The 13,196-nt window shown below is 46.0% G+C and overlaps 1 long non-coding RNA gene across 5 annotated transcripts in view; it reads right to left on the reverse strand.

Annotated features, from left to right (window-relative positions):
- LOC130580619 (uncharacterized) overlaps positions 1–9,828 on the reverse strand; it is a 14,976-nt gene extending 5,148 nt beyond the window's left edge. The window contains exons 1-3 of one of the 5 annotated variants that reach the window (XR_008966128.1): positions 9,668–9,828; positions 9,152–9,223; positions 192–275 (exon numbers count right to left, since the gene is read on the reverse strand). This is a non-coding gene — a long non-coding RNA (uncharacterized LOC130580619). Of the gene's footprint in view, positions 1–24; positions 276–6,556; positions 8,899–9,151; positions 9,224–9,667 lie in introns of those variants that run through there. The other 4 variants (XR_008966131.1, XR_008966129.1, XR_008966130.1 and 1 more) reach the window with 4 other exon arrangements.
- Positions 9,829–13,196: the final 3,368 nt, after the last annotated feature.

Here is a 13,196-nt window from a genome sequence, read left to right on the forward strand (position 1 = left end):
AGAGACATGCACAGAAATGCACCAAAAACCCCATGCACAGTGCACCAAACCCAAGCACTGGACTGCAGCAAACTGCAGGAGGGAGGTGGCAGTTCCAGGGGCTTGGATGACGCTGTCATCCGTCACTGTGAGAATCCTGTGGAAAGCAAATTCCCTAAAAATTGCCCCAGAGATTCTCTCTCACCACATACTTGCACGCTGGCCAAGTCTCCTTCTTAACACACTTTGCCTCTTGTCTTGTTTTCCTGGCTTCCAACAACAAGCCAAATAAACCTCTGGAAACAATGAAAGCATTAATGGAAAATGTCATGCCCATCAATATGCGCCTTTGTGGCTGTGGGAGTGGAGAAGGAATGATGTCACTGGGGGGAATAGCTCAAAAAGTTCCATTGAGGAAAGGGATCTGCCTTTGACAGATGCAAAACTGATCCCAAAATATGCACTGTGCCACCCAGATATCCCGGAGAGCACTGAGCTGTGATGCAGCACGGACCAGGAAATCAGTTTAATTCAAAAATTACAGAAACAACTTGTGCTTATTCACCGTGGGGGCATAGAGGGGTGATGAGTGTAGGGTTTAATTCTGGGAGTAAGGACATTGGGGGGAGCATTCCCCATAATCTGAGGCATAATAACAACCCCCCAAGGTGTGTGTGAGATGCTGAGGCTGGGTGAGGCTCTGCAGCTGAGCCTTTCGCTGGGCTGTTGAGTTTCCCTGCAGGACTTTGCAYCAAACCAAATTACAAGGCATCACTGAAGTCTGCTCCTCTCCCCTTGGCTGCCTGATGGATCTCAGGTGGTTTCAAGGGCATGACAAAGGRATGAGCCTCTTCTCCTGGTGGCAAAAATGTTCATTTTCTTGTTGACTTTGTCCTGAAGAGGCCTGGAAACAGCAGTCTGGTGCCTTAGGGGCTGGGCAGTGGTTCAAAAAGCCACCCCTGTTCATCTCCAGCTCYCTCCCTTCAGTGGCTCAGCTATTTTAGGTTCATCACTTCCCAGCTCTCTGGCTGCTGCCTCTGCACACTGACAGCTACGCTGGGTTGAGATCAGGTAACAGGATTTTGAATGTGAGAGCAGCCAACACTGTGATGGTTCATTTCAGATCCAGATGTTACACTCCTGAAATTCCTGGGGCGGGGGGATCTGAAATTCTGGTTTCTGCAGCTACAGAGGTCCAGAGTGAATCAGGGTTTCCATTCTGGGCTGGGTAAACGCTGCTGTAAAACATTTCACCACCTCTTTGATGAAAAAGGTGGTGAAAACCTCACTAAAAACCTGAGACTTCCTGACCTGGGAATAAGAGTGAAAAGCAGAGTCTCAGCAAAGCTTTCTGGCTTTCCTCTCTACAGTCACTCTCTTCTCAGGAGCAACCCTGGAAGAAAATTAAATCAACTTCCAGTGCTGCAACAAACTTTATATTGAGAAAGTACCAGCTCCTCGCAGTCTGTGCTGGGATATACAGAAATTATGGACTTTTGCCCAAACCCACAATCCACAGGGCTTTTGCTGTTGCTGTTGATGAAAGGCATTAGCAGGTATGAAACAAACTGAGCAGCAAGCCTGCCTGCCTTTGAGCTCATCCATCCTCCCTCTCTCATTTGCAGCACGGCAATTACCCACTGCCAGAGGGATCCACTGCCACAAACAGGGGCAGACAGCTCCAAATGGAGCATCAGGGAGTGGTCAGGCACAGTTCTGTTCTGGGAGAAGCGGTGGTGCAAAAATGTCAGYGCAGGGCTCAGAGTGTGTCCGCACTGCAGAGAGCAGCATTGCCAGGGACAGCTGAGCTGCTGGCACAGGGAGGACACAGCCAGCTCTGGTGCACCTCAAACCCAGCTTAAGTCCAGCTGAGAGGGACCTTGAGSAGTCTGGAGTGCAGGCAGAGCTCCATCCTGCTGCCCTGTGGCTGTACCCAAAGCTGGGTCAGGTCTGCTCTCTGTTTGCCACACTCAGTCCTGGAGCAGRCTGGCACATCCCTCCCTGCTGCAGATTGCCTTGCAAAGTAGCCAAGGCCACTGGAGGGACTGCTGTGGACCTGCACCCTCTCACAACATTCAGAGATGTGCTCCCTTCCCATTGTTCAGATGATRCAAATCCTACTGGTCCTTTCATCGGGGTGGATGATTTCTGGCTCACCTCCCCCAAAAGTCGAGTTGTTACAGCTAGAATCCAACTGAATGCTCCTGTTTATAAAGCAAAGGCCAGCACAGCTCACATTTCCAAAGCATAGCTGGATCTGGTTTAGAGAAAGAGCGGTGAAGTCATAACAACTTATTCTATCATTAAATTCAGCTGGCCTGGTTTGGGCACGTTTGGGAAACAAAACTCGAGGCTGAAGTTAAGCAGAACCTTTTTTGGGTAGATTTTGTACTCCAAAATGCTACAATTTGTGGTTGTTAGGGTTCCTTGACAAGGCTCCTGTGCAATGCAAGCATGTGAAGGGTCATGCTAAATGTCCACCACATGCACAGATTCCTCTCAAGGTTTTCATTATAATTTTTTTTCCCCTTAAAGATTTAATTCCCWAGGCTGTTGTTAGAAGTAGATTCAGTCATATCAATGGGAGGAATTCCACCTGTTCACATCAGGTTTTGAGGGATCCAGACACACTTTTAAAAAGTATTTCCTAATAAGCATTCCAGCCCTTGTCCCTCCAAGAAACAGCAGTCATGCTTCTCACTTCCTTGCACGTACCCAAATCACCCATGGCTGGTCTGCAAAGGGCCAAGGCAGCACAAGAACCCTCTGCTTACTAAACAGAAGAATGTAAATGAATGTCAGTCTCACCTCTAATGTCACACAAGAGTCAACACAGGAGGATGATATTCCACCAAAAGCCTTGGCCCGCAGGTCACTGTCCCCCTGGCAGCCTGCTCCAGCTATTCCAGGAAAGTCAACAGAGCTGGGCTGGTCATCTCTTCCAGGTGGGTCAACAAATGAGACTGCCCAGTTCATCTGCACTTTTTAAAAGCGTAACTTTTTGAACTGGGAAAATATATACTGAGCAAATTTCATTCTAGCTCAGACACGCTTAGATAAATCAGAGTACAAAGTTCTTCCATTTGTTTTGTTTCTCACAAAAGCAAAAAGGGCTRATCCACATTGTTGACTGTACCAAGYTGATAAATCAGCCGATTCTATATTTAAGTTTCTGAGTTTCCACACATGATGAAGAAAGATTAGCTGTCACAATTTGGGGACCACTGTCAAAACCTGTAGCTTTTAAACACTTTCTTACACAGCTCCTGAGTTTTGGGCCAAGTTGTGATTTTAAGGGATCTCAGTGAAGTTGTGGATCAAATGTAACAGCCAAATTAATGCAAACAAAAKGTAGCAGGTCAGGTAACTTGCAGAATAAATGCTTGGGAGCATTACTCTTTACATAGACAATTTTACTTGGAAGCACCTGTTCTGAACAATTCAAAACTACTTTTTATTGTAAGGGAGGCWGAGTTAGGCTGAGAGAGGATCGGGATGAGAATAATTAAAAGACTAGTTTTTACAGTAATGCATTCAGCTTCCCAGCTAAATCTGTCCTGAGGTCTCACTAAGGACATATAGAAAGTGCTATAACTCCCATTTGATGTGCAGCACAGAGGTCTGCTCCTACATTTAGTTAACAGCACTTTGTTGCTGCTCACAGCCATGGTAACTTTGCCTGGCTGTTCTAAGATATTTCTGCAGCCACTGGAAAAATGTGAATTTTAATATTCTGCCTGGATACAATAGAAATGTGAATAMGTGAAGCTCTTGAAGCAGAACTCATCCTTTGACTCGTGGTTGGAAGCGATGCCTTTCTTGACTTTGTAGCATTGTTGAAGGTTCAACAAATTTCCCCTTTGACCTCCACATACTCTGGAGAAGGGCTCCAAAAAGGATCATACYTGAAATTCCCTAAAGCTTCACATTTTATGGGGCATGTAGTACAAGGACTGAGAACCACGGCTTCARCTGAGCATTTGGGTGTTCACATCCAGTGAGGGCTGCACTGGATGGAGGATGAGGAAGAGATCGAGGAGATTGTGTGGGAGGTGTACAGGCACTCCTCAGTCCATCATTCTACACTCACTGTTTTTAACATCACTGATCACATTCAGACTGGATAGATTGCTTCGGGACTTCCCTCAGCCCTTAAGAAACATTCAGGTGTTTCTTTTTAAATCACGACTAATTACAAGATGTGAGCTGATGCACAACGACTCTGTCTTTTTCTGCAGCCATCTTACTCTTACCCAGCCTTGTTTATTTAATGGTGTCTTAATCCAAGCTAATCACGTCCCAAGCAGCAAATTATGCTCTAAATGACAATGAATTATGTTAGCAGGAGGATAATCAGGGGAGAGCAATCCAATCACTCTTATTTTTTTTCAGCACACCTTAATCAAAAACGGCAGAGAAGAAGCAGAGACWTTGCAGAGGAGAGGAGTAAAGTATTGTTGAATGTACCTGGACCTGCATTTAGCAAGAGTGAGGAGAGTGTAGGAGCCTCCCATCAGAGCTGTGCCTTCAGGCTGCTATGACTGCAGGGCAAGAAGCACAGAACTCTGGAGGAAATGAGGAGGGGGCTGAAGGAGGCTGAGCATTGTTACCTGGGCTTGCAAGCACATTTCAGGTCATGAAAAAATGAGAATTTATTAGTGCTTCACTAAGAGCCTGCACTAGCCCTGAGAAAAGCCCTTTATGAGTGAGCAGACGCTGAGTATGGCTGGGGCTGATCTGAAGAGTGGGAATAGAGGGGGTGCAGGGGTTGGTGTATCCAGACTGGCAGAGCGCACTGCAGAGCTGCACAGCCCCTTCTCTCCCCCAAGCTGTTTGTTTTCCAGGGAAGCACAGGGTATGGATCCTGGGTGTTTGTCAGCTTTTCCAATGCCCCGACAGACAGGCCACATGTCAAACATGCTATTTACCAGGAAGCACTTTTATTGATTTTTTTCTGATAAGAGAGTAAAACATTGGCAAAGGTTTCTCTTRCTCCTTATCATGAGCATCAACACAGAGCAAATTTCATGCATTAGTCCAGGACTTTTTTGAAAATAATGTAGAAAGCCTAAATAAATCCATTCATCTGGCGGCAATSTCGCTTCTGGAATAGCTGCTTTGTAGCACTTATTCAACTGCTGGGAAGTGACAGATCAGCAGYCAAACAGCACAGCCAGTCCTGGCACTCACAGGGGATTGTGGGGGGATAGAGAACTGCCCCACGCAAAAACAGATGCTAGCAACGATTTGCTAAAGAGGTATGTCCTGTCCCAGAGCTGAAAAGTACCCTGGGACCCTTTCTGCATCTGCCTGCACACAGCTCTCSTTTGCTTCAGCCTGAACGATTCAAAAGCACATTTTGTCTTCAACAGTTTCACATCTGCCACAAACACCACGAGAAAACAGGGCAAAGCCTTCTCTGCAGTGGGAAAAGAACCTTAATCGACAGCTCTCTTTCAGCAAGACTTAGGAAAAAAAACCAACCAACAAACCCATGCTTCTAAAAAGGCAGTAAATAAATTGGGATTCAGTGGAAGTGAATGCAGGCTGTTTTAGGGGGAGGGAGGAAAGGGAGGAGTAYAAAGCAAGAGGCACTTAGAGTCATGAAAAAAGCTGAGAATCGATAAACAGACTGAAGAACAACCAACAAAATGCACCAGGACTGAAAATGAAACAAAAAAAAAAAAAATCCCTCCAGCCTTAGGGAATTTGTGTTGCATATACAGCTGCCCTGGCCCAGGAAAAGAAAAATTGAGGGACCTTAAACTGTAGATGGCTGTGGCCAAAACCCCACACATCTTTAATTCTCAACTTTAAAAATACCTGATATTTCCCATATCTTACCTTATGGCTCTCTAGGGCTGGGATCAATCCCTGAAGAGTTGGGGTTGCACTTTTCTGCCACTCTCAGGGGTTTTGTCTGATGGGGTGGGAAGGAACASTACAAGAAAAGAAGGTTTAGGAATTTGCCTTGGGAAGTTTGTAACCATGAATTGTGTGCACTGAACACTCTCAGCACCATACCCAGTTTATAACAAACACATGGAATCRAATTTATTTGTTCTGCTTGTATTTCTTTCTTCAAAATGCATTGCCATAAACCTGTGAGGCTTCTTAAAGCTTGGGAACCTGCTTGTTTAAGACACTTCTCCTGCTGGAGATGTCCTTTAAGCTTCAGCCTGAGCACCAGGAGCTCAGGCAAAGGAGATCTGTACACCACTCCCATCGATTCCTGCTATCACGCTAAGGAGAAAAATAAAATAATCCCACCAGCCCCTGCTCATGTCACAGAAATTCCTAGGCAAGTAGACAGAGCACATGGAAAAGCACCTTGTGTCAGCACAAATGTCCCCTCGATTACAGAATGTTTCCTTCCACAGGGCAGCAGCTGCTCTGGGGTCTGTGGGGTGAGGTGATATTTGAGGCACTGACAGCCCTGCTGTGGGGTCTGAGCAGGAGTTTTCCCTGTGGGACTCTGTGTGTGAGTGCAGGGCAGTGAGTGGGAGTCAGTTCACGCTCTGGGGTGGTGATCTGGGACTGGGGCAGTGAACAATCACAGAATCAATCACAGAATCACAGAATCACAGAATCACAGAATATTCTGAGTTGCAAGGAACACACAAGAGTCCAACTCTTAAGCACCAGAGCAAGCCCAGTGGGCTGCCCCAGGCACGGGTCTTGCTCACACTTTGGAGCAAGTTTTCCCTCGTTCAAACACACTCAGTTGAGGATCATCCCAACCCTGCAGCAGGCAGRTCCCTTGATGCTTACCCCAAAGGCMTTCAGAGTCAACCCTTGTGTACAATGAGCCCTTCTGAGGTTTGGGACCATTTACAGACAGCCCAATCAGCCAGTTGCTGATTTTTCTCTCTGGGAAGGATCCCTGATCAAGAGCCTTGCTTTAAGCCTGGTTTCCAGGAAAAAGAAAAAAGAGCCCACATGATTTAACTGTGCATTTACAAATGCCAGGATCTTCCTCACCAAACTTTGAATCAACCAGCCCAGCTCACCCAACTCTGACAGAGGAGTTGGCATTTCCAGCTGCTTTTACCTGCTGGGCTGAGAGACCTTGGAGGTGGCACATGCCAGGGGACCTGGTGGAGTGTCACATTCCCCACGTGAACACTTCCCTCTCCTGGAAACCAGAGCTTGGAGCTGGAGGGAATGGGGCACTGACACTTGGCTGTGTTTTACTCTTGTACAGGGTGAGAGTGAWTCTGTGGGACCCAGAAATGCAGAGGTTTGGGGGTTTTGCAGTCCAGACACAGCCAGAGATAGCCAAATTCTGCAGGTTTTGTGGGAACAGGCAGCTGGGTATTCACGCTTTCCCCAGGGAGAAGAGTGAAGCATGAGGTCATGCTTGGCTGGCAGGGAACCCCTGTGCCAGGGAAAACATGGACACAGAGCTCACAGTGCCCCAGCTTCAAGAAGAGCTTCAGCTGAAGCTTTCATTCCCTCAGATGTCAGAGACAACCCACACAGGAGACAGATCTGCAAATCATCCGGTCATCAGCTCTTTTATTTGCTTTTATTTGCTTTTATTTGCTTCTTCCCACCTTCCCTACCCAGCCCTGAGCATGGTCTACCAGCCCACTCCACTCCTGGGGTACACAGATTAAGAGGAAAGGATAAGGTAATACATTTTATGGTTTGCAGTTACATTCTGCCCTGCACATCTTCACATCTGACACCGGTTTTTTCTCAGGGCCTGAGCTCCACAGGCAGGACCCTCACATCCCCTCGAATGTAAATCTGCAATCACAAGATGATCTTATCCATTTTTCTTTGCTCTGGTTTCAATCTCCCTTCCCTTTGCCAGCACACTTCCAATGTACAAARCATGTTTCCCTGTGTTCATTTTCAACTCCTTTCTATTTCCATTTTAGKGTTTTCTTTCTCCTTGCTCCGTCTTTTGTCTGTCTTTTGTCTGCCAGTCCTCCTTTCCTCCTTCTGTCCTATTTCAAAATCTTCCCATGAGTCAAGCCCACTATCTGTAAAGAGTAATGCTGTCAGCTTTAATAGGAGCTGAATTAACTCCCACGGCTTTCATCTTCCCATGTCGGTTTTTTTTTCCCCTGAATCCTCTGTCTGTTCCCCCTCATCCCAGCTCCTGTTTCCATTTTCAGCTTCTCTGGAACTCACTTGAACTTTTCTTTCCATTACATACCTCACACCCTTCTGCTTCAGCCTCTCCTTGAGYCTTTCCTGCTCTTTTCCATCTATCCATCTCGCTGCAAACAATCTGCCTAATCTCCCCAGCTATCGAGCATTTCAGTCCCCACCCACCACTGCTGGATGGGAGCACCTCATTCATATTAAGATTAGGATCTCTCTCTTGTTSCCTCCCCTTTCCTTCACAAACGACGCCAAAAAGGCTGCTGTGGGGTTTTGTTCAGCAGTTCTGCCTCTTCCTTCCCTGCCCCTCCCTAGTTCTCCGGGAAAAACAGACCGCCAAGAGATGTGGGTTACACAAAATCATAATKGGGCTGTTAAATACAGCAGAGATTTACTGTCTTGCTTTCTCACCCAGAACACGACATGAGRCCTGATGTAATATCATCCAAATCACTGCAAGGACTGAAATGTAACTCCACAGGAGCAGGGACAGACCCCAGGAGAGGAGACTGGCAGAGGACAAGTGGAAAAAGAAAACTGGAGGGGAGAGAGGACTGTAGAAGMTGGGAATAAAAGGAGAAGAAGCCCATATTACCTGAAACACGATCTCCCTTGTAATCGGGGCGTCCCTTGAAATCTGCATTTCACTGAAACAAATTACCACTCCCTGGGGAAGAAGGCTGATCCTGACTCTAGTCGGGGAAAGGAGGATCCACCCATCATGAACTCAGCTGTTTCTTTCTCACAGTTCATAGGAAAGTCATTTTCTCACAGCCACCRCTTCTCTCAAACACCTGTGCTATTCTGGGAAATAAAGCAGGAAYGGGCAACTTTGTGCATCACCCAAACTAGACCACAGAAGCACAAGCAGGTCTGGAAGGGATTCAGTAACCTTGAAAATAACAAAAAGGAGTGGATCCTGCTCCTTTCTGTGCCCAAAACCAGGAGGAGAAGATACTGAGAGATATTTATTGGAGTATTTTCTCTTTCTGTGGGGCCAGGAGGGAAAGGAAACAGAAAACAACAAGAAGGGTGGACAGATATGAGCATCTCCTACCCTCTTCCTAGGTGTGAGAGAGGACTCGACGATGAAAGCCTCTTCTGGGTTTTTCTGGGCTGTGACATCTGCCTGCAAAAAGCAGTAATATTTAGGGCAGGGTAYTGGGAGCAACGTGGAGAGCAGAGAACTGAACCTGCCCAGAGATTTCTTCAGAGATTTGTTCAGTCCCACAGTGGAAGAGGGTYAAAGGTGAAGTAAATCTACATCTATGTTTTAGAAAAGATGCTTCCAGCCCTGGTAACCTGTCTAGGCTGCTGCAGGCAGGCACTTCTCTAAAACACAGGGGCCAAATCCAAAAAATGCAGACAGGAAAATCATCCCAAGTTGCCAGACAGCTTCTCTGACAAGGAAAAGGAAAGAGAGAGAAAGAAAGAGGATATGCAGAAGGAAAAAGGAGGGAAAAAACTCAGGGCCATAAAAAAATAATTCAAAATCTCTTAATCCACAAAATTTCAAATCAGCTATGTTAAGTTAAATAAATTGTGCTAGTAAGTTAGGGCTGCCTTAACTCACCTTATCTAGCCACCACAGTCCTTTAAGTGCATCAGCAGTAAATTATGTGCATTTGGCATGAAATTCTTGCAATCAGAATTAGGTTTCTGCAGGTTTTAGTTCTCCTCCTTTCTCATAGCAGGAGCTGAGATGGAAATGATGAACAACTCTGTTCGTATGCTACTCACCATTTCCCCTTCCTTGATTACTCAAACTTTCCACTCCAGGCAGTGCAATTAGCAGCTCTTTCTGCCATACTGAGGCTTTGCAGCAGGGACAYGACACCAGCACATGTCCCAGTCTCAGTCCACAGCGCTGAATTAATGTACTGTGGTTTTCCACAGACTTCCATAACTGCAGGGAAATGCCTACAGGAAGGAAAAGACGATAATTCCACGTCCACTGGGATGATTTAGAACCCCAAAAGAATAACTGGAAACTTGGTTGCAAAAGTCAGTAGACTTGAGAAACAGCASAGCGTAGTTTGTGAAGAGAGGCAATGATGTTGATTGTCACTAGAACGAAAAGGATTGCAGCATAAATAATGCAAGAGGGAAGGAAGAGGGGGCAGACAAAAATAACATATTATTGGCTGTAATCAATAACTATCATCATACAGTTTTTATGAGAATCTATCCTCCCTGAATAGGTGAAGGCATAGGAGTGTATCTCAGTAGCCTAAAAATCAGAACGTTAAAGAGAAGTAAAGCAGACCATGTTTTTGCCACTTGTCAAGTAAAACACGACATGTTCCTGAGTAAATAAGGCAGTATGTCTGCTGGCAAACTGTGCAGAGTGTAATACTGTCATCTGTATATTGAGGGAACCCAGATCTGCCAATTCAGAAAAAAAAAGTGTGGCTTCCTAGAAATTAATAATCTCATCTGATTGGTAATGAGAAGACTCTTTCCTGAAAGGACATCTCCTCTCTTTGGGTCAATTTCTTGGGGAATCCCCACACTTCAAACTTCAACCTGAAGAACTTGTGCCAACAGTTCTGGCGACTGTCAGAGAGCACAGTTTAGGAGGCATCCCCAGAAAAGCCTTTGCCTGATAAATTCCTCAGGTGGCAGAGTTAATCTTTGTCCCAGAGCCCCACATTGCCTTTCCTGCTGCAGTGCTCCAGGGACAGATYATGCCTTGCATTCTCTGTGCACCTCAAGGTGCTTTCCTTTCCCTCTGTAAAAGCATCTTGATTTCCTATTGGAAGCTGAAGGATACTTACGTGTCTCCACACATCCATAAAACTCACAAATAATGGAAGAGATCTTTAAAATGCATCTGTGTTTCCTCTGCAGAGAAAACTGAGAGGACTGAGGTCAAAACAGCTCACCATCTCTCCAACATTAGTCAACGTGAGGCATCTATACTTAGCTTTGCTTCACATCCTTTGGTATTCTCAATCCTAAACACTTCTGTTTGCTACCTTGAAGCTGGAGCAAAGGTGACCCACTCTCCTGCCTTTAAAGGCAATTTAGAAAAGTGAAGGCATTGCTGTGCAACAGAGAGGATGACTTGRCAGGAGATGCCCTGCCAGCATGAGTCACACTGCTTTTCTAGGATGGGGCTCTTACCATGCACTGGACACGGACCAGGTTACTTTTTAAAAATGCAAAATACAGTCCTGTAAACCTGCAGTGACCCAGTGACATTCAGGAGAGCTGAGTGGAAGGAAGGCAGTGTAWATCGTAGCCAACAGAGACTGAGCACCCAAGGTAGTCACATTGTGTTCCCCTCAATATGCTCTGACAGTCCACAGACAGCTGGTTGGTCATATGGTGCCAGTCTCTTCTCCCTGCTTCGAGCTGCCACATGATATTAAAAGGAGCAGGAARGAAGGGAAATCCCTTCTTAAAATCATGTATACAAGCAATAGCTGAATCAATGCAGATGGAAGGGGATTCTGTCCAAAACACACWGTCAAAAGCAGCAAGTGCTTCAGAGACTGAGAGCCAGTCTCTCCTGAGCCTGATTTCACGGGGAAAGCCACTGCACCTGGAGATGTCAAGCCCGGGGAGGAGGTTTTACTTGGTCCGATTTTTGGTGGTGGGTGGATGGGACCAAGAAACCACAAAGATGGCTCCTGTGAGGAAGTTCTAGAAGATTTCTCCTTCTTCTCCAGCAAAAGGAACCCTGCCCCCTGTGTTTTAGAGCCAATCCATTRTGGCTCTGAGGTTGATGGACAGGCTGCCCATCAGGCCWGGGCCAATTGCACAKGYTRGTTACACCTCTGTGATGATGTATTGTCCTGTATTTAAGAAGAATTCAAAACAAGATAGTGGCGGCCGCCATGTAGTTTTTAGGTTGTTAGTATTTAGTTTTGGTATCATGCACTGGGGAAAAACAGAGCAGGAGGGTGAGGAGATGTAAGAAGAAAAAAAAATGGAGATCCAAGATCACAGTAAGGAGAAGATGGGATGAGTTGCTGTGCTGTTGCTGTGGTTCTCGAGCATGGAGAAAAACAAGATGTTCTAGAAAAGACTATTTCATCAATGAGAGACCTGTATGGAAAAGGAGAGTGACCTTGCTCTGAGGGAAAAAAAACCTGGCATTTGAGAACTGGACTGAACTGATTAGGAGCCAAAAAAAAGAGGAAGAGGCTTGGCCCCCCCACGACGATTGAAGCGAGTTGATGCTAAGAAGAAGTGGATGCTTAGAAGAAGCTGTGTTCTGCCAAGAGATTTGTGATAGTGGTCTTACGCCGCCGAAACAACGCAGTTTGGCCTTAAAGGACATTCTTTCCTTTCTCCTACGAGGTAAAGAAAAGACTCCCTTGCCATCAGCAGTTATACACTGACTGTTTCTTGGGAAAAGACCTTCCACAGCTTGGAGCTGTGAGAACGCTTCTCCTATGGTGCTGGATGACAACGGTAATGAGTGGTTTGATCTATGTTAGACTTTCATTCCTGTCCCCTGTGTGTGTGTAGGAAGACATGGGGGGGTGGAGGTGGAACGACCTGAGACAGAGATGGGTCCCTGGAAAGGATAACATGTGTCTTAAAATGTCCGGTTTTATTTTTCTTCTCCTTGTAAGTTTTTCCCTATCTCTGTTCCCCTCCCCGGTGCGGTAGTATTCTTAGTAGATTTTAGTAATAAATCTATTTTGCAACTGAAGTTATTCAGCCTGTCTGACCATTCTTTGGAGCATATACGTATCTTTCTCTCAATTATGTTATGTTATCTGAAAGCCATACATTTTAGTGTTAATTGGGCTTTTGCTCTCCCTTCTGCCCTCTTCGGTGGAGGGAAGGGAGGGAATGTCGTGGATGCAGTGCTTTTGGCTTTCAGCACAGATGAAACCATGACATTTTTGGTGCCATGACTCGGATTGGGAAAAAACAGGTTTAAACCCATGACACATGCATAAAAGCAATAGCTGAATCAATGCAGGTGGAAGGGGATTCTGTCCAAAACACACAGTCAAAAGCAGCAAGTGCTTCAGAGACTGAGAGCCAGTCTCTCCTGAGCCTGATTTCATGGGGAAAGCCACTGTACCTGGAGATGTCAAGCCCGGGGAGGAGGGATCTGGTGTGGCAGCCCCCAAAGCACT

The sequence above is a fragment of the Malurus melanocephalus genome, unplaced genomic scaffold (genome assembly GCF_030028575.1).
Source record: "Malurus melanocephalus ecotype Western Australia unplaced genomic scaffold, MMel_1.1 scaffold_349, whole genome shotgun sequence".
In the NCBI taxonomy this organism is placed as follows: domain Eukaryota; kingdom Metazoa; phylum Chordata; class Aves; order Passeriformes; family Maluridae; genus Malurus; species Malurus melanocephalus.